This window comes from Monodelphis domestica, chromosome 4 (assembly GCF_027887165.1).
Source record: "Monodelphis domestica isolate mMonDom1 chromosome 4, mMonDom1.pri, whole genome shotgun sequence".
Classification (NCBI taxonomy): domain Eukaryota; kingdom Metazoa; phylum Chordata; class Mammalia; order Didelphimorphia; family Didelphidae; genus Monodelphis; species Monodelphis domestica.
Genome location: NC_077230.1, coordinates 181,194,014 through 181,215,176, shown reverse-complemented (window position 1 = coordinate 181,215,176; position 21,163 = coordinate 181,194,014). Strand labels below are relative to the sequence as shown.

At 36.6% G+C, this 21,163-nt stretch overlaps 1 protein-coding gene across 1 annotated transcript in view; it reads right to left on the bottom strand.

Annotated features, from left to right (window-relative positions):
* MYO3B (myosin IIIB) overlaps window positions 1-21,163 on the bottom strand; it is a 700,839-nt gene that overhangs the window by 58,160 nt on the left and 621,516 nt on the right. The gene's annotated exons all lie outside the window — the stretch shown is intronic.

Below are 21,163 nucleotides of genomic sequence, written 5' to 3'. Positions count from 1 at the left end.
TATTGCAAATTCTAACTGAGAGAGTCCAAATTAGTCCAAACCTTTTACTATATCCACTTTGACCTGTAGTTTTAAGAGTTTTTGGATTTGTCTAGAACCTAATAGAACTTGTCTATAGAAGTGATACCAAAGCATCTGGATCAGAAGGGAAAAATTTGGCCTGGATTCTCAGTTCTCTCAATGTCAGTCATGCTGTTATTTGGCAATATCAGGATGAATGGTGTAGTGTAGGCTAAACATCCCAGTGAATGATTTCACTATTCATCCAGATGTTTTGAAGTCACGAAGATTCAGCATTGGTCTGGACAGCTGAAGACTAGTAAAAGATCACTAAATAGAAGGCTGTAGCTGAATCAATTACTGTCTAGGATATACTGAATCTGGTTTCTATAAATGTACTAGTGATGCGCCGATCTCCTTAGTGAGCCAGTGCCTGTTGACAGATTGCACATAAACTATACTGTTATGGAAAAATTTTTAATCCACCTCTTCTCTAACCCCTCCCTCCCATCCCCCAACCTCCTCCCAGAAGTGAATTACACACTTAACTTGCCATGACATAACTTGATCAGCTGGAGCTTACAATGTGCTAGTCAGAGGAAAGTGTTTTTATTATAAATTATTTCCTCCCCTCCTCAATGTTTTATCCCTAAGGATTCCCTGGTACTCTGACTTTTTGAAACTTGCAGAGTCATATAATCATGCATTGCCCTCAAACCTTCCTGCTTCATTGCTCTAAAAATTGTTGTAGTCTTCTTTCCTACTGGTTAGACAATCCTCAGAGTGTTACATTTACTTTGTTTTCCTTGAAAAAGACCTTTACATATAGGAAAAGGTCTCCATACTTGCCAAAAGAGGGAAAAAATGATTATCTGCAACAGCTCTATAATTGAAAGGTTTTTATTCAGCTAATTAAATATGGTTCTCATTATAGTCAAAATTAATTTTTTTGTAGATCATATAATTTTAGACCTGAAAGGGACTTTAGAGATTCTCTAGTCACTACAGAGAGAAACATTGCTGAATGGTAGAAGGAATGCTGGATTGGAATCATGTAATCTGGTTCGAATACCAATTTTAGTTAATTTACAAATTGTGTGAGTTTGGACAAATCATTTACCTTTGGGCAGCCCATTTTCCTGATTAAGAGGAAATGTATCATGGTAGATACAATGGCAATCTTAGAGCTAGGAAGGCCCAAGTTCAAATCCAGCCTCAGATACTTACTAGCTGGGTGACCTAGAACAAGTCATTTGACCTGCTTGCCTCAATTTCTACAACCTTAATAGGGATACCTCTACTTCTCAGGGTTGTAAGGATCAAATAGTATAATATTTATAAGTAAATAATAATAATATTTTATAATAAATAATCAAAACAGTAAGAATAAATAATATGACATTTGCTTAGCACAGTGCCTTCCACATACCAGGCACTATATACATCCTTATTCCTTTTGCATCCCTCCTAAATTTGTAAAATGATGGAGTTGGACAAGATCACTACTTCATTCCTATACAGATCTGATTCTATGATCAGTCAATCAATCAATATATATTTTTTAAAAATCCCTTTCCTTCTATGTTAGAATTGATAGTAACGTTCAGTTCTAAGGCATAAGAGTATGAAGGACTAGGCAATGGGGGTTAAAGTGACTTGCCCAGGGTCACATAGCTAGGAAGTGTCTGAATTCAGATTTGAACCTAGGTCTTCCTGTCTCTCTATCCACTGAGCCACCTAGCTGCCCTCAATAAATCTTTATTAAGTACCTACTATGCAATCAGGAACTGGGATAAGGGCTGAGGATAGAAATAAAGGTAAAATATACATGATTTTGGGGAGCTCATAATCTAGTAAGGAAGATGCTCTTTTGTATAAAGAAGATATATTTAGGTTAGTTTGGAGAGAATCAACAGAGGGAAGGCATTAGCATTAAGGGGGGTTAGGCTTCTTATAGAAGGTGGGATTTTAGGTGGGACTTGGAGAAAGCCAGGGAAGGCAGGAAGCGTTGATGATGAGGAGAAGAATTCTAGACCTTGTGATTTGAAAGTCCTGAGATTTCCTTATTATATAGATGAGGAAACTGAGGCACAGAGAGATTATGTGGCAATCAAACATAGGATAAAAGGGTTTATTTCATTTTTAAGTTTTATTTCTTGAGGACAAGAGAATGATCAAGGGAGGTCTAGAACTGCTAATTGAGGATAAACAGACCAATGGTAAAAGGTCATGAAAATCTTGAATTATTTTTTGCTTCTATTTTCTCCTCTAAGGATAACAAATGATCTTAATAGTATAAAAGAGAGAACCAAACTGGTAGCAGAGAATGGATACTCAAGGAAATTGAGATGGTCAGGCATCCTAGCTATAGGACCATGGACAAGTCACTTACCTCTCTTTGCCTATCCCTTTCTTTTCTGCCTTGGAACCAATAAACAGTATTGATTCCAAGATAGAAGGTAAGGGTTTTTTGTTTTTTTTTTTAAGAATTTGTTGACCCATTCCTATAATCTCTGCTACTAATGGAGACTGAAACTGGTAGATTGCTTGAGCAAAGGAATTCTGAGCTTCATTACAGCTGAAGCCAGTCAGGTATCCAATGGCAGCTTGGCGGTGCAGAGCACTGGCCTTGGAATTAGAAAGACAGTCATCTTCCCAAGTTCATATCAGACCTGACACTTATTAGCTGTGTGACTCTGGGTAACTCACTTAATCTCATTTGCTTCAGTTTCCTTATTTGTAAAATGAGCTGGAGAAAGAAATGACAAACGTTGGATGCAACTGAACAACAATTAATCAGGTGTGCACATTAAGGCACCTAAGATTGAAACAGTCCTGATCACCAAGGAAATGACTGACTGCAAAAGTGGGTTGGACATGCAACAAGATGGAAGAATAGCTAGAAGATAGTTTGAGTTCTGCACTGGTACATGAAATGTAAAATATGAATAAATAAAACAAAATTAAGAGGAAGGCTTCCTGCATATTTGCTAGCTCCTCTGAATGGACAGTATGGGATTTAGAACATTTTTTCACATGATTCTTAATAGCTTTAATTTCTTCATCTGAAAACTCTCTATTCATATCCTTTGATCATCTGTCAATTGGGGAATGACTTGTATTCTTGTAAATTTGACTTAGTTCTTTATATATTTTGAAAAATGAAATCTTTATCAGAGAAATTTGTTATAAATGTTTCCCCAGTTTGTTGTTTCCCAGTCCTATTCCCAATCTTGGTTGCATTGGTTTTGTTTGTACAAACCCTTTTTAATTTAATATAATCAAAATTATTTATTTTATATCTTGTAACATTCTCTATCTTGTTTGGTCATAATTCTTCCCTTCTCCATAGATCTGAAAGGTAAACTATTTTATGTTCTCCTAATTTACTTATAATATCACCTTTTATGTCTAAATCATATACCCATTTTGACCTCATCTTGGTAGACAGTGTGAGATATTGATCTATACCTAATTTTTGCCATACTGTTTTCCAATTTTCTGAGCAGTTTTGGCAAATAGTGAGTTCTTACCCCAAAAGCTGGGATTTATTCTTTGGGTTTATCAAATGCTAGATTGCTGAGGTCATTTACCCCTAATCTATTTCTTCCATTGATTCCCCTTCTATTTCTGAATGGACAATATGGGAAAACAAGAATCACACCAGATAACAAGATGTGGATATATAGTAGCTTGCACAAAGGCAACCAGAACACTAGATCAAGTTTCAGGAAGATGTGAGTTAACACATCTAAAATTCTGGGGCAGCTAGGTGGTTCAGTGGAAAAAGCATCAGACTTACAGTTGAGAGGACCTGAATTCAAGGGTCTCTAACACTTTCTAGCTATTATCCTGAGCAAATCACTTGACCTCCATTGCCTAGCCCTCGTTGATCTGTCTTAGAGTTGTTTCAGAAAGTAAGGGTTTAAAAAAACAACCTTAACATGTTTTGTATACCTTAAAGTGACCAATAAGTACTAAAAATTATTATAAACTATTTTTATAATAATTATCATTGTAGCTTGTACTTTGCAAATATTATCTCATCTTGTACTCCTAACAACCCTGGCAGGTAGATGCTTTTATTAGCCTCATTTTACAGATAAGGAAACTGAGGCACAAAGCTATTAAATGATTTGACCAGAATCACACAGCTAGTAAAGGTCTAAGTTACATTTGAACTCAGGTTCTTCTGACTCCAGATACATTGTTCTATATACCACACCACTTAGGCTACATTTAAGGAGCCATAGTGTCTATAACGAGGGAAGTAATAGCTTTACAATTCTCTGCCCTGGTCAGATTGAATCTAGGTAGAGCATGGTGTTTAACCCTGGTTACCACATTTGAGGAATGACATAGACCAGCTCGAAGAGGACATCCATAAGAAAGTAATCTGTATGCTAAAAGAATTAGAACACTCAGAGGTGTGCTTGAGCTAGTTTATACAGGTTCTTGAGAGCCAATTGTAAAATTTTCAGTGGGAGAACTTATATTTGGGGAATTAGCAAACACTACACATTGATTTATGTTGATTGTCTTCACTTAAGAAAGTGATAGAGAAAATTTGATAATGCAGATAAGACTTAAAATTGTGTCATGGGCACTTTCCTCACCAGATAGTCTGTTTTTAGCACTTATCTCTGATGAACATGCCATACACGGATTGGCTGAGGGAATTGGAGTTATCAGATCTGGAGAAGAAAAGATCTAGGGGGTGGGTATCATAGTCATTTTCAGGTTTATGAAAGGTTGCCATACAAAGAATGGATTAGATGTGTTCTGCTTGTCCCCAGAAGGCAGAACTACCAGATACAAGTGGTAGTTGTAGAGAAGTAAAATTCAGCTTGAAGTAAAGAGAAATTTCCTAAAGCTTAGTCAGTCAGGAAACATTTTGGGGCATCTAGGTAGCAGAGTGGATAGTGTGCCAGGCTTGGAGTCCAGACCACCTGGGTTCAAATTTGACCTCAGATATTTCCTAGCTGTGTGACCCTAGGCAAGTCACTTAACCACAGTTGCCTAGCCCTTACCATTAAGGGAAAAACTCCAAATAATCATTTATTAAGTGCCCACTATATGTATGCATTGTGCATATATGTATGTATATTTAGGTTAGTTTGGAGAGAATATATATGCACACACACATATATGTAATATATATATATTCTTGGGAATACATGAAAAAGACGGATAGTCTCTACCCTTCAGTTTACAGTCTAATGTGGGAAAGACAACATATAAAAGGAAGCTAAAAAAGGTGGGGGCCGGCAGAAGGAGAGAAAGTACTCAACCCAAGGGCAAGATGGAGGAATCACAGAAGTACAGCCAAGTAAGTACAGCCAAGAGGGAAGTGGGAGGTGTTTAGCAGGAGCAGAGAAGAATAACCAACAAGGAGGGGAATTGAAGACACCTTGAGTTGAGTCACTTGAGCAATACTCCCCTGCTGAGTTCCCCATCACTATCCATCTGCCCAGCATTAAAACTCTCATGAGCTGAATGTGCCCTCTTGCTGCACATTTTCCACCAAAAATGTAATAGATACCTTGATTCCTGATTTGAAGCATTTGTAGATATTCTATGACTGCCCCTTATTCTTTGGCTCAATTATCAAGAAAAATGATCAAATCTAGTCTCAAAGACTTCCTAGCTGTGAGAGCCTGGGCAAGTCATTTACCGCCCCCCCCCATTGCCTTGGAACTGGTATATTTATTGATTATAAATGGAAAGTAAAGGTTAAAAAAAAAAGCAAAATGACCAGATTTCTAAATATTTTACCAGAGAATACCCAAATTAGATAGGGAGAAAACAAGAGGGTTGTGGGAGGAGGTTGGCTCTCTATAGGTTGCTTGTAAGGTGCCGCTGATATGAAGCAGCACTAGATAAGGTGTAAATAGAGTGCAACATTGCATTATTGATAGTAGCTAAGTATATCACAGATGATCGTTTCACAATATTGCTGTTTCTATATACAATGTTCTCTTGGTTCTGTTTATTTCACTCTGCATCAACCCATGAAGGTCTTTTCAACTTTTTTTCTGACATCATCCTATTCATCATTCCTTATAGCATAGTTAGTATTCCATCAGCATCACATGCCACAATTTGTTCAGCCATTCCTTAATTGATGGCATCTCTAACATGCTTAAAAAAGTGTGGTGCCCTATTGTGATCTGGCCCTTCTCTAAAGCCTATTATTGACTTCATCTGTTAATTAAGTAAAAAAGATCTTGAAACACTCTAATATTGTCTAATTTCCCCCCTTCTTATTTAGTTATTGTATGCCTCTACCTGTTGGCAACTAGGTGGTACCAAAATGCATAGAGTGCTGGGCCAAGAGTGAGAAAGATCTGAGTTCAAATCCAACTTCAGACACTTCCTAGCTGTGTAACCCAGGGCAAATCACGTAACCCTATCTGTTTCAGTTCTTTTCATCTGTAAAATGAGTGGGAGAAGGGAATGGCAAACTACTCTAGCATCTTTGTCAAGAAAACCCCGCAAAGGGCTCACAAACTGTTGGACTCTACTGAAAACAACTAACCAACAACAAAATGCCTTTACCTAAGCTTCCGAAGGGCAGGGCATTATGGGCAGAACATCCCAGGTGATAGCTCCTAAACATCATCTTGCACAGAGCACTTAATGAGTGCTCAATAAACATCTGGGCTTTTAAAACAATCTTGTGGATGACTTCTGTTTTTATATCACAGCCATTTCTAGGATATATCTTAGATCTTGTTTTAGTGTTTTAACATTTATATTTATATTATTATAGTCATTCTGAATATTGTTCTCCTGTCTCTGTTTACCTCATTCTTCATAAATCTATATGTCTTTCCATGTACTATGAATTACTGATATTTGTTCTTTCTTATAGTGTAAAACTTCCACTAATTTCATATACATAATAGCACAGTTTGTTCAGCTATTCCCCAGTAGATAGGCATCCATTTTGTTTCCTCCCCACCCCACCCCCCATATAACCCTCCCCAACAACCATGTTGCTATGAATATTTGAAACATTTTAGTGGATATGGGACCTTTATTTCTGTTGTTTACTTTCTTGGGTTATATGGCAAGTAGTGAGAATTCTTGGTCAAAAGGCATGAAGAATTTAATGACTTTTCTCACATAAATTCCAAATAATTTTCCAGTATAGTTGTACCAATTCACAGCTCTACCAACTATGCATTAGTGTACCTGTTTTCCTATAGCCCCACTCCCTCAGTATTATTTTTGTCTTTTGTCTTTTTTGCCAGTTTAATATATTTGATGTGAAACTTCAAAACTTTTCATTTTAATTTCTGTCATGATTAATGACATGGAACAATCCTCCCAATAGGTGATAATACTTTGCAATTCTTTTGAAAACTATTTGTTAATATGCTTTGTCCAGAAATTTGTTGGGAAATATTTCTTGGTCTTATCTGTTTCTTTGAATTCCCTGTATGTAGATTTTCCCCCTACATGACAATTTTGCTTCCTATTTTTAGCTACATTGATTTTGATCATGAAAAAGATTTTAAATCTCATTTTAAAGAAATGATTTATTTTGTCTTTTATATCATCTGTCCCGTGCCTCTTTTTACCATTCATAAATGCTTTTTATGAAATGAACTTTTATTTTTACATTGCACATCCATGTAGATCTTGTGCTGTAATCAATAAATCCATTTGGAGCATCTGCTCTTATCAACACATAGTTCTTGATTGATTAACTTACTCAGAATCCTGTGTGTCCTTAGAGCATCTTATACCAGCATTCAAATGCACCAAAACCAAATGCACCCCAGTGCCAAGTGAAAACGACATTTAAAAAATCAGACACTGTTTTAGGCTATCTGTGTTAGGGTTCTCCATCATTATCATGAAGAATTATATCCAAACATCCCTAGTACTCTTCCTGCAAAGCTATTTTCACTTTTCAGTAGCAGAAAGGGGAAGTTATTCAAATAGCATTTTGGAGTGCCACTTACCAGTTATCAACCTGGGCAAGTAGCATCACCTTTATGGTCATCAACTTCCTCTTTTACAAAATGGAATAAATGATCTTCAGTTCCAACTCTGATAAGCTATAACATCCCTTAAGATTTCACATTCCATATATTTTAAGCTTTTCATACATATGCTCATGTACCCATATATAATTTTCTCTTAGATATGGAATAATTAATATAATTATCTTACAGTAAGTATTCCCTTAGCATACTTGAAAACCTTTTGGGTTTTGATTTTTAGGCTCTACTTCTGTTGTCATTTACTAAAAGGTTTCTTCTAAGTTAATCATGCAGTTTCCACCTTTATTTTTTCCAATTTTTCACTCACCTCTGAATTTTTAAAAACTGCTAGTGCATAATTGACATTTCTTTCCCATTAACTGGTTGCTTTTATTGGAGAGCAATTTTGTTTCCACAAAATGTCTATTATCAAATATACATATAAGGATGGGATGGGGAGCAAGATTCAAAGAGATAGAAAATGCGACAGATAATATTTCACAAATCTGAATTATCGCTTACTTTTCCCTTTTTTCCTCTGCCCACCTCTCCCTACTCCCATATTCTGATGTAAGTCAAATCTTGTTCTCCTGAAGCTAACATTTTTTTCCTTCAATGGCTCTTGGGCACATACCTTTGCAAATTTACTTTAAATAACCTCACTATCCATTTCTACTCTCTTCATTTCAAAGTGCCTGGAACTTTCCTGCTTTGGAATAATAGCTTGGATGCCACCCTTTGTCCTAAATACACGAAGCTATTGTTGTTCTAGCAGCATCCCCCAAACCTAGAGTTTTCCTCTCCTCATTTCTGTTTTTGCAACATTTTTCTTTGTATATTCCTTCTCCTTCCTCTCTTATTTAGTTTAGATTACTCCTTATCATTACATTGCATTCATAAACTTCTCAAATTACAAAGTGCTTTTGCATTGGAAAACACAATTATTAGCTCTGCTATGAACATGGCATTATGCTAGACAGAGATTAATTTGAAATAGATTTGTCCTTGCCTCCTAGGAACATGTACCCTGAGGGAAATAACATTGTCATTGACTCGCAGAATAGGAAACTCAATCAAACACAGAATTGAAAGAAAAATAACAATTTTTTGTTTTCCCATTTCTTCTTTCCATTCATGTTCTCATGATATTATTCTTTCTGTTCTATCTGTCTGACTGCTCCTTCTCAATTCCTTTCCTGTATTATCATTTATATCATGACCCCTAACTGAAGGTATAGCCAAGGCTCTGTCTTGGATCTCTTTTCTTCTCACTCTCTCTCCTCTTTCACTTCAGCTCTCAAGGACCCAATTACCATCTCTAAGCAGAAGATTCCCAGATCTATGTATCCAACTCTAGTCCTTCATGCACTCCAGAACTGTATCTCCAATCATCCATTGGATATTTCCAACTAGATGTCCTATAGTCATCTCAAACTCAACATATTCAATTCTTGTCTTTCCCTGCCAAATTCACCCCCCTTTGGAACATTACTATTTCTGTGGAAGACATCACCACTCTTCCAGCCACCAAAGTTTGCAACTGTTGCATCATCCTCAATTCCTGACTCTGACCACCTAAGATCTGCTTGACAAGTTTTGTCATTCCTACTTCCCCAAATCTCTCAGACAAGTCCCTGTGGTTCCCTGATACCCTGAGAATAAAATATAAACTCTATTTCACATTTGAAGTCCTTTGAAACTTAGATCCAATATATCTTTCCAGATATTATCTCTTATTTCCTTCATGTACACTACAGTCCAGCTAAAATGCTCTGTCTCTGTCTGTCTGTCTGTCTGTCTCTCTGTATCTCTCTCTCTCTTTGTATCTCTCTGTCTCTCTGTCTGTCTGTCTGTCTCTCCCTGATTCTGTCTCTCTTTCCCTCTCTCTCTCTGTCTCTGTCTCTCTCTGTATATACTTCTCCCCTGCCCCCTGCATCTTATTATTCTTTTCTTTCAAGGCTCAGCTAAAATACCATCTTTTATATGAACTTCTTCCTGATCTCCCCAATTGCTAGTGAATACCCCTCTGAATTATCTTGCACTTTATTTATATTTCATCTGTGTCTAAATATGTATGTGTTCCTCTAGCTAGAATGAAAGGGCAGGGACTGTGGAATTTTTGTCATATCCATAGCACTTAGCACATCAATAAATGTGCTAATATACATATATATATATTTGTCTGAATTCCTATCTATCTAAAGATTTACCTATTTAATTATTGAAGTATTTTTCTTAGTAGAGACTAGGAAATAGCTGGTCCCTGGAAAATGGCATTATCCTTGTTTTTGTACTATCCCTCTGATACTTTTCCTTTACCTCTTCCTAACTTCAAAACTAAAAATAGAATTGTTTCTCAAGAGTTATTCTTTATCTCTCTGCTCAATATTCATTCTATTGTTGATCTTATTCACTCTTATTACCTTTAATTATCTTGTATAGTGGATTCCCATATTTAGCTCTGGTCTTTCCTTTTGTATTAATCTCACATCCTCAACTTTCTGATGGACTTGTATTTTCTGCCTTCACCTTTGATTAAGTATGTTTAAAAAAGACCTTTTTTTCTTACAATTATTTCCTTTTTAATATCCCTATTTCTGTTTATGATACCACTATTCCTTCCTCCCTCTCTCTCATTTTCTGTTTCACGTAAGTCTTGCCATTTTTTCCTATGGTTATCTATTTCTCTTTCTTTACTCCAACTCTCACTAACCTCATTTAGATCCATTTCATCATCATATAACTGTAGTATTTCAGTAGCTGCCTAACCGGTCTTGTTGTCTAAAATCTCTCTGCTCCCCATTCCTCCCTGCACAGAGTTGACAGTTTATACTAAAATACTGCTTTAATCATATCATTATTTTATTCAATGACCTTTAATGTCTCCCCATTACATATGCTATATTATTAAAACTTGTTAACCTGAATTCAAGATCTTTCACAATCTGGCTCTGGTCTATTATTTCTCTCCCTAGCTGTTGTCATAAGGGCAACATCTTCCTCATATAAAGTAGGCTAGTTTTTCCTTGAGAAGTAATGAAACCATCCTAAAAACTTAAGTAGTCCAAGAATATTGAGGCTCTAATTGGTGACAGCTTCTTGGCCACATAGTACAAAAGAACAAGGCAAGAAGACTATAATACAATACTCATCAGGCTTGATCCATGCTTCTGATGGGTGTGCCACCCAAATGCAGAGGTAGGTAAGCTGTGCTCAGCTGAAATCTAAGTGTCCTGCTGAGTCTTTCCCCCCAGCTATATAGTTAAACTTCTTTTTGTTAATTATTAGATTGAGTGTTTCATCTGGCACCAATCCTGAAACTAGACCACCAGAATGGCCCAAGTCAGTCCTGGCTCAAAGCATTGGCCTACTCACCAAACAAGCTTTTCCCTTTAGGAACTTTTTGTATGTTGTTTCTCTGACTGGAATAGTCTCTGTTTTTCTATCAAGCTCAATCTTGTCTTGAAATTTTCCCTGACCATCTCCTAGCTCAATCTTTCTCCTTCCTGCTCAAATTCTACTAATCAGTATATGAGGAGCACCAATAGATGTATATAGAAGATGGTCAGTGAAAAATTCAAAGAAGAAATGAAGTGTGATTGGGACCTTGAAAGATGGACAAGATTGAGATAGATAGAAAAAGTGAGACTTGTTTGGTGAGTTTATTTTCTTTTATCCCTTTCTTTTTTTTCTTGGAACATGACTAATATGGAACTTTGTTTTGCATGTCCATATATACATTTGTAATGGATTTTATTTTTCTAGACTTCTTAATGGGTAGGGGAGGAAGAGTAAAAATTTTGGAATTGGAAATAAAATAAAACTGAATTTAAAAAGAGTAAATGATGAGGGAAATAGATATTCTTAAAATTTTTTTATTATATTCTTAATTTAAAATTACACATAGAGTTTTAAACATTTTTCTGACATTTTGTGATCCAAATTCTCTCCTGCTCTCCCTAGACAGCAAGCAATCTGATAAAGTCTATACATTTGCTATTATGCAATACATGTTTCCCTATTCATCATGTGAAAAAAGACACATATTGAACAAAGAAGAAAAAACTCATGAAGGTAATAAAATAAAAAATGGTATGCTTTTATTTGTATTCAGACTTCATCAGTTCCTTCTGTGGTAGTGGATAGCATTTTTCAATATGGGTCCCTTGGAGTTGTCTTTGATCTTTGCATTGCTGATAATAGTTAAGTCATTCATAGTTGATCATCATACAATATTGTTGTTACTGAGTACAGTGTTCTCTTGGTTCTACTCACTTCACTTTGTATCAGTTTATATAAATCATTCTAGTTTTTCTGAAATTGTACTATTCATTATTTCTTATAATTCTTAGAATAGATCTTCTTGACCTGAGTCTGACCAATAAAGATGAAATAGTTGCCAAAGTAGATACTGGAAGAATTGAACTCATTTTTGTTGACCTAGAGGGCAGAACAATGGGTGGAAATCACAGAGAGGCAGATTTCATCTCGACACAAAGAAAAACTTCCTGATAACTAGAACTACCAATAAGTGGCACAGTGGATAGAGTGTCAGGGCTGAAGTCAGGAAGATTCATCTTTTCAGATTCAAATCTGGCCTCAGATACTAGCTGTGTGACCCTGGGCAAGCCATTTAGCTCTGTTTGCTTCAGTTTCCTCATCTAACAAGTGAGTGGGAGAAGGAAATGGAAACCCCTCCAAAATCTTTGCCAAGATGGAGCAGCTGGGTGGATCAGTGGATTAAGAGCCAGGCCTAGAGACTGGAGGTTCTAGGTTCAAATTTTGCCTCAGATATTTCTTAGCTGTATGATCCTGGGCAAGTCACTTTCTCCTCATTGCCTAGTCTTTACCACTCTTCTGCCATGAAACCAATATAAAGTATTGATTCTAAGACAGGAGTTAAAATTAAAAAAAGTCTATAAGCAGAAAGGCCCAGAGTATTAAGCTAAATGAAAAAGGCAAAAAGCCTTTGTTAAATACTTACTATGCCACTGGACATTGTGCTAAATTCTGAGGGTACAAATGAAAATAAAAATAAAAAGTCCTTGCCCTCAAAGAGCTTTCATGCTAATTATGGAAGGATAACCAAAAGAGAGCTAAAAAGCTTGAAGTGGGTGAGGGAGAAGGCACTTTCTTCTGGATCTTGGTACTCTTGAACTCTAGAAAGTTAGAATCATATTTGGGAGGGGACAGAAGGCTGGGGGAATAATACTCTCCCCACAACAGAGGCATTAGAAAAATTCACTAATGCGAGGAGACCAGCATGGCAGAGTTAAGTTCCAAGAGGAGGAGATGACAGTTACTGAGATAGGTTCCCCAGATGAGACTACAGTTGAGGCACTGTAGTTTGGAATCTCATTTATTTAGCAGATGAGTTTTTTTTTCCTTCTATGGAAACCATCATCTAAGATGACAATCATCTAATCATGGAATGTGTGTGGCAGTCCTAATTTCAGAAGACAAAATCATGACTCTGAGAGAATTAGCCTGCAAGTCAGGAGTACTGTGGAAAGAATACTGGCTCTAGAGTTTGAAGAACTTGGTTTATATCTCTGACATTTACTACCTGTGTTATTTTGGCCAAATGACTAATTTCTTTGAGTACAGTTCCACAAACCATAAAACAAGGAGAGTTAGACTAGATGTCCTTCGAGGTCTCTTCCAGCTTTTGTTCAATTAACTTAATGATTATTTAAGGGTGTAGAGTTGAAGTTTGAAGGGACCTTGAAAGGATCTCTGATCCTGCTCTCCATATCTCTTGCTCTGGTCCTCCATAATCTCTCCCCTACTCTTATCAGTTTGTTGTTGTCCTTTGTACTCAAAGAGGACAAAAGTGACATGACTATGTTGGGGTCAATGTACAGTATGTCAGAGTGTGGCTGATCTGTCCAATTCAAGCTTGGAAGACTCTACTACAGGTCAGGAATAAATAGTCTGTATGAATATTTGGGATTGGAGATGTCTCTAAATTTGAGTATCTCACATTTCTTTTGAGCTACTGCAATTCTATTTTGCTCACAGAGCATAGTTCTTTCTTTGATTTGGGCATGCCATGCAAGATGGTCCTGTGCCAATGTATCTCATATCTCACAATACATACCAAAGTTCCTCATAGACCTTGAGAGTACCATTTTACTACTTCTTCGGACCTCCATGTGAACACTTGCCTTCTGTGAGTTCTCCATAAAATAGTCTCCTAAGGAGATTTGGTTTGACATTCAAACAATGTGGCCAGCCCATTGGAATTGCTCTCTTTGCAGCAGAGTCTGGATGTTTCACAGTTCAACTCAAGAAAAGACCTCAGCCTCTGGTACCTTATCTTATCAAGTGCTCTTCAGAATCTTCCTAAGACAATTCAAGTGGAAGTGATTCAGTTTCCTGGCATGGCACTGGTAGACAGCCCAGGTTTCACAATTGTCCAACAAGTTCAGCACAGTGTCTTTACACACCTTCAGTTTAGTAGGCAGCCTAATACCCATAATACTTCTTTCCCACACTTTCCTATGGAGCCTTCTAGACACCGAGATAGTTCTGTCAATTCCCAAGTCAATCTCTGGAAAGTAGACAGCCTGGGTAAGTGAATTTATCTACAGAATTCGCTGTTTCTCTATTTACTGCCACTGATGATTCAAAATATGGATAATGTGGTATTGGCTGGTAGAGAACCTCTGTTTTTTTTTTAATGTTAATTGTCAGGCCAAAATTAGCATAAGGCAGAGAATGTCTCAAAGGCTGCATTGAACACACAATCATCTGTGAACAGAAAATCGTGTACCAACTATTCCTCTGCTTTAGTCCTGGCTTGAAGCTTCTATGATACCTTGAAGGCTATTTATGGTGCATCTCAATTAGTCATGGCTATGCCATTTCCACAAATATCCCTTTTTCAGGGCTAATTTATGTTAATGGGTTAAAGTGATATTGGGGAACTCTTCACTGAGTTAATCAATTATAAATGTGAGATATAAACTCTAAGCTGTGATTGATGTTAGGGAGAGCACATTGAAAGGGGGGACTCAAGCTGATAGGATTAGAGCAAGCCTCACTGCTCTGTGGGATTAACCCTAGAATTATGAAGGGAGAAAGTAGCTAGCTAGTTCTCTTGGGACCTAATTTACCAATTTGAGTAGGAGTGGGATAAGGGCCCTCATAGTCTTTATGTGTCCCACACTAATTTCTTTCATGCTTCTTATTGTTTCAAGTAACAAACTACATTGTTGACTCTTGGACAGACTGTTTTTTCACTCATAGCTGTCTATCCAATGTTAAAATAGTGTCAAAAAAAAGTTTAAAAAAATAGTAGTCAAAACAGCTGTCCTGTAACAATCCCCCACCCTGTACAATGTTGTTGTGTTTTACTAAAAGCATTTTTTATTAAAAAAATAGAATTCCACTTTATCTATATTGTGAGCATAGACACAGTCTATGGCTCTGACCCGCCATGTGATTTACCCTTTTAATGTAATGGAAGGGACAATTGAAATGGGAACATTTTTTGGTATGTTTCAGGGGAGAAATCTAAACATTTTACTAATGAATAAAAATGTCATTGATTTGTGGCAAACAATATTTTATGCATTTGTTATGAATCTTGTGACATAAGTAATTGATGTTGCTCTGAAGTCATTGGCAATCCATGAGTTCAAATCTTTACATGCAAAAATTGGCTCTCACTAAAGGGTAGCACAATGAAAAGGGTGTTTCTTCTGGAAATTTGGAGTTGAAGGTCAGCTTAAGCTGAAAAATTATTGACACAGTCTGCTGTCTAGTGTTATCTGAGGAGAGGTTGTAAAGATAAGTAGAATGATCAAGTAGGCTAAGCCAAAATGAAGTCAAAAGGACATCGACAATGACAAGATAGCTGAAAGGATGGGGAAATCTTTCAATTGCTTAAGACTTTCTTTCTATTTTTTAGGATTAAAGGGAAAGTTTCAGCTTCTAAGAATGGGTAAATGCACTTGTATGCTTTAAATTTTATAGTGCCTCAATGAATCATGAAAGAGAAAATGAAGGAGGCTAAGACTAAGGAAGAATGGTGGGGGTGGGGAAGAGTTTAATAAACCAGAAATGTAAGGCAATTTCATTATTCATATGTGGGAAGGAAAGGATTATTGTTTATGCAACAGTCTTTATACAATGGTCAAACAGAATTATAATACCCGTACATTCATGGACCCATCCTATTCAACATTTTATTAGCAAGTTATAGAAAGATATTGATGACATGTTTATCATATTTGGCAACGAAGCCAAATTGGAAGCTGTGACTAATATAGTAGATGAAAGAATAAAATTCAAAATTATCTTAGCAGGCTAAAGAATATTCCTCTAAGTTTGCATGTGCCTGGCATGGATATGGCTATAGTTAGGACAGATTTAGAAGGACAAACAAGAAGCTGCTAGAATGAATAGAAAACTCATTTTTTTCTGGTGGGACAAAGCTAAGCGGAGACAAAACTTAACAAGGATAAATGTAAAATCATAGACTTTGGCTAAAGTGATTAATTGTACAAATTTAAAAGAGATTTAGTTTATTAAGTCATATATCAAAGGTCTGGGAATTTTATTTGACAAATATGAATAAACATTATGATGTATCTTACAAATTAAAAAAAAGTAATCTCGGGCTTTATTAGCAGAAGTTTAAATGTACAGACACCAGAAAGTAATAGTTCTATCTTACTTTATATTAGTCTGAAAGACAGCACCTGGACAATTGTGTTATATATTGGGCATTGCATTTTAACAGGGACACTGCCAAACAAGTGTGCATCTAGAGGACGACATCTTATCTGGAAGTCACGTCATGGGAGGGCTAGGTACAGAATGAAGAGTATTTAGCCTAAAGAAGAGACGACAATAAGGGAGGCATAATAGCTATTAATTTGGATGGCTGGAAGTCAGAAGGAGGCAGACTTTAGTTCACTATAAAGAAATAACTTATTAACAGAATTATCCAACAGTAAAACCAGTTGCTTTGAGAGAGGCAGTCAATTCCTTTTTATTGGAAGTCATAGCATTGGAGTATTTAAGCAGAGCCTAGATTTTCAACTGTCAAGAACACTATAAAAGATTCAATTGTACCAGAAGTTGGATTTGATGATTTCTAAATCTCTTCCAACAGTAAGATTTTATGATTTTATAAATGTTTTCAAGAAAAAACATTTTAATGTATGGTCAGTAATCCAGATATTTATAATACCCAGATGTTTGCTCTTTGTTGTTTAGCCATGTCCTACCCTTCATGACCCCACTTTGGGGTTTTATTGGCAAAGATGCAGGGGTGGTTTGCCATTACCTCCTCCAGCTCATTAGACAGATAAAGAAACTGAGACAAACAGATCAGAAGAGGCTGGATTTGAACTTGGGTCTTCCTGACTCTAGGACCAGCACTCTATCTACTGTGCCACCCAATTCCCTAGAAAATATGGCATAGTTGGCAGGATTTGGTAAATGTCTCATGAAGATGAGTCTTCTTGATTCTAAGCCCAGTGCTCTATCCACTGCACCACCCAGCTGCCTCTTGCTCTTATATACATAAAAACTAGATATTTCACCAGTATTTAAAGTTTTAACTTGATGTATGGTGTCTCTATAGTCATAGTCATAAGATAAGGCAGGATGTATCTTAAGTAAAATTATATAGTTGGTATCTGCATTGTCCCCTTACTTCTTTCTCCCCTCTCCCTTTCAATTATATCTTCTTACTCTGAGAATAGACATACAATGTCCTAATGATGTTTTCTGACCATTTATACACCTTCCACTTCTGTTTTCCTTCCTCTATGTCTTTCTTTAATAGTGCCTCATACACTAGATTTTTTTTTTCATTTATACCTTCTCACAGTAAAATCTACCGATTTTGCATGATATCCTCCAGGACCCTAATTTTAGCAGTTAACTAATTTTAAATTAAATTAGATAAAACTAATTTATCCTTAAAGCTTTATATAGTTTTGGTTGAGAAGTTTTTACCACTTTTTATTCAGTCATTTCATTTCTGAGCCTTGGTTTCCTCACCTATGAAATGGGAATTATAATAATTGTACTGTCAATCTATAAGTATTTTTTGGCTAAAGCATTTAATAAGCTGTAAAGCACTATATGTTGGTATGTCAATTTTAATATTATTCATCTCTCTTCTCATCTTTTTTGATATGTTTCAGATAGAAACAGTCCTGGAACAAGTCACAACCCCACTGTCATAGTTTTATACCTAATATTCTGTGAACTGTTTAAACAAATTTTAAAAATTGCTTTTGTTGACTGAATAAAAGTATTTGAATGTCAGCTTATTTTTGGTAGACTTGATGGAAGAATTTTTGGAACAAGAACAACAGCCAGGACAATGGAGGAGATCTGTATTTCATCATTTCCCCACATTTTAATTTCTTCTCCATATTTTAAAGGCTTTTTTGTTTTGTATAACTTGGGAATTGTGAATATTTGGAACAGCTACCTTTAGTAAGATGTTCTTAAACTTCAATGATTATACTTAGACAGTTGGAGGAGGTGGTTTACTCTGTGATAATGATTGGTTCCAGTATAATTAATTTGTTGCATTCTAAGGGATAGTTTGAGATCTGTACTTTTATTATGGAGTTATCATCATCATTATTATTTTGGTTATTATGGTTGTTATAGCAGTTGTATTTAGTGGTTTCAAATCAAATCCATATATGTTACTCAGTATTCACTATGAGCAAACCCCAAGGTAGGCACTAAAACTCAAAGGAATAACATGATAAGTTTAGTCATTGGTGACATATCTAGTGGGACAGAGGTTTTTTTGGGGTGAACTTTTTTTACCCCACATAGGTAAATTCCTATTCAGTCTAGAGGTAAGATTGATATTGAATAGCAACAGGCTTTGGTGGCATCATATACAACAGAGTGATAAATCTTAGTTTATGCTACACTAATGAAATAGGTGACCAGGAGGCTAGTGGTAAGAACACTAGGTCTAGTCAAAAGACTTGGGTTCTTCCTACTTACTCCAGTTTATTAACCTTGGAGAAATCATTGCCTCCTTTCCCTCTTCTCTTTCCCTCATCACAGGGTGATCCAGAGCTAGAGAGAAACTAGCTCAACTCTTCTTTTTTTTTTAGATGTGAAAACTGAAGCCCACAATGGTCATACAACTTGGTCAGGGTTAGGCACATTATGAGTGTCAGAAGCAGGATTTAATTTAGTTTCTCTGGCTCTGGAGCTAGTCCTCTTTCCACTGTACCACAGTTCTTTCTCCTTCATGCCCAATAAGTTGCCTCCTTACCATATCTACTAATCCACCAGAGTGATCTCATCTATTTCTTTCTGTCTACTCATATGGCCATCACCTTAGTTCAAGCCTCACTTGAACTCTCTATTAATCTTTCTGCTTCTAGACTCTCCTCTCTAATCCACCCTTCAGATAACTGCCAAGAAAATTTTTCCAAGATTCTGTACTTGACTATCTTATTCTCCTGCTAAAAAAATCACCCCCCAATATCCAACAACCCTCTAAGATTACCCAATATTTTATTTCTTTAAAAAAAAAAACCTTGTCTTCCGTCTTAGAATCAATACTGTGTATGGGTTCCAAAGTGGAAGAGTAGTAAGGGCTAGGCAATGGGGGTTAAGTGACTTGCCCAAAGTCACATAGCTAGGATGTGTTTGAAGTCACATTTGAATCTAGGACCTTTGGTCTCTAGGCCTGGCTCTCAATCCACTGGGCCACTAGTTGTCTCACCCTATTATTTTAAGGATAAAATACAAATTCCTCATCCTAGAATTTAAGTCTCTTTGTAGTCTGGTCCAAACCTCCCTTTCCAGCTTTGTTCCCCATGTTGTTTCACTTTATATACTCTTTATTCCAGTCTAACTACTATATTCAGTCTATTAGCTATTCTGCAGGATGGAGATGGACATACCATTCCCTGCCTCTAGAATTCATCCAGGCAGGTCTTCTAGGCTAGGAATGTACTCTTTCTTCATTTTAGCCTTAAAGAAGTCCTCTCTCTTCCCTTTAAGGATTAGCTCATTGCAACTGTATCTAGGAAGCCATCTCTAATTCTCTTGCTTAGTGAGAGTCAGGAGGCATTCAACCTTCCTGTTACTCCTTTGAAATCATGTCCAACGTATGCTCTTTCCACCACACTGCCTTCTTTGACTTGCCTTTCAGTTTGGTTTAAACTAACCAGTTAAGTCAGGTTAGTTCCTAAACATTTAGTGGCCAGTAGTGACTGGGTGGCATGATTGGTCAATATAGCAAAAATGACTTTTTTTTTTTTAAGCAAAAGGGGGCGTGTGCATGAACAGCCATGTGTATTTGGGTGTGTATGTATATGTATGTACATATGTGTGTGCATGTGCACATGTGTGTGCCTATATCCAGATAAAAATACAGAAAGTTGCACTTGACTCTAAAACCATTTCAGACACGACAAGTTTCTGTTTGGCTATAAAATACGATAAAGGCTGCATGATGAATGGGCAGGAGAGATGATTCTCTCCTACTGGAAATACTCTGAATTTAAAAAAAAATTCTAAACATGAACTACATAAACCATTCGTGAATTTTGGAATGCAATCAAATTGTGGCCTGAGAGCTATTATTGTTTCCCTGGTCACAGTCATCTACTACTCTGAGCATCTTAAAGCTTAATAAAATACACACTTCTTCCCCCTCCCTTCCCCATTACCCATTTGCTTTATGTGCACCTCCAAACCTGCATTAATGCTTACAATCCATAACGACGTGGTCAGTTAAATGCTTCCCTCTAGCACTCCTCTGTTTCTGCATTGATTTGGTCTTTCCAGCTTAACTCACTTTTACTCACAGAGAAAGGAGTCCATCAATCATAGAGCAAACACTTAATGAACAGAACAGTAGTAGGAGCCAGTAGCATTGTGAGGAAGATTCTTAGTTTGGAGCTGGAGGATAGCAAAGTATCATTTTTAAGGAGCACATTTCCAAAAGCCAGATTTGGTCTTCTTAGTGACTTTACCATTTTTTCACCCACTCTCTTTTGGGGGGGGGGGTTTGAAAGTCAAACTTGCCATGTTTCTGCGATGTTTTCAGATGTTTCTGCTTGAAGGGGACATGATATAATGCCATAGATTGCATGTGTGTGTATGTGTAGGTATGTAGGTTTTGGCTTTGTTTTTGCTAATGGGGGTTATTCCAGCAT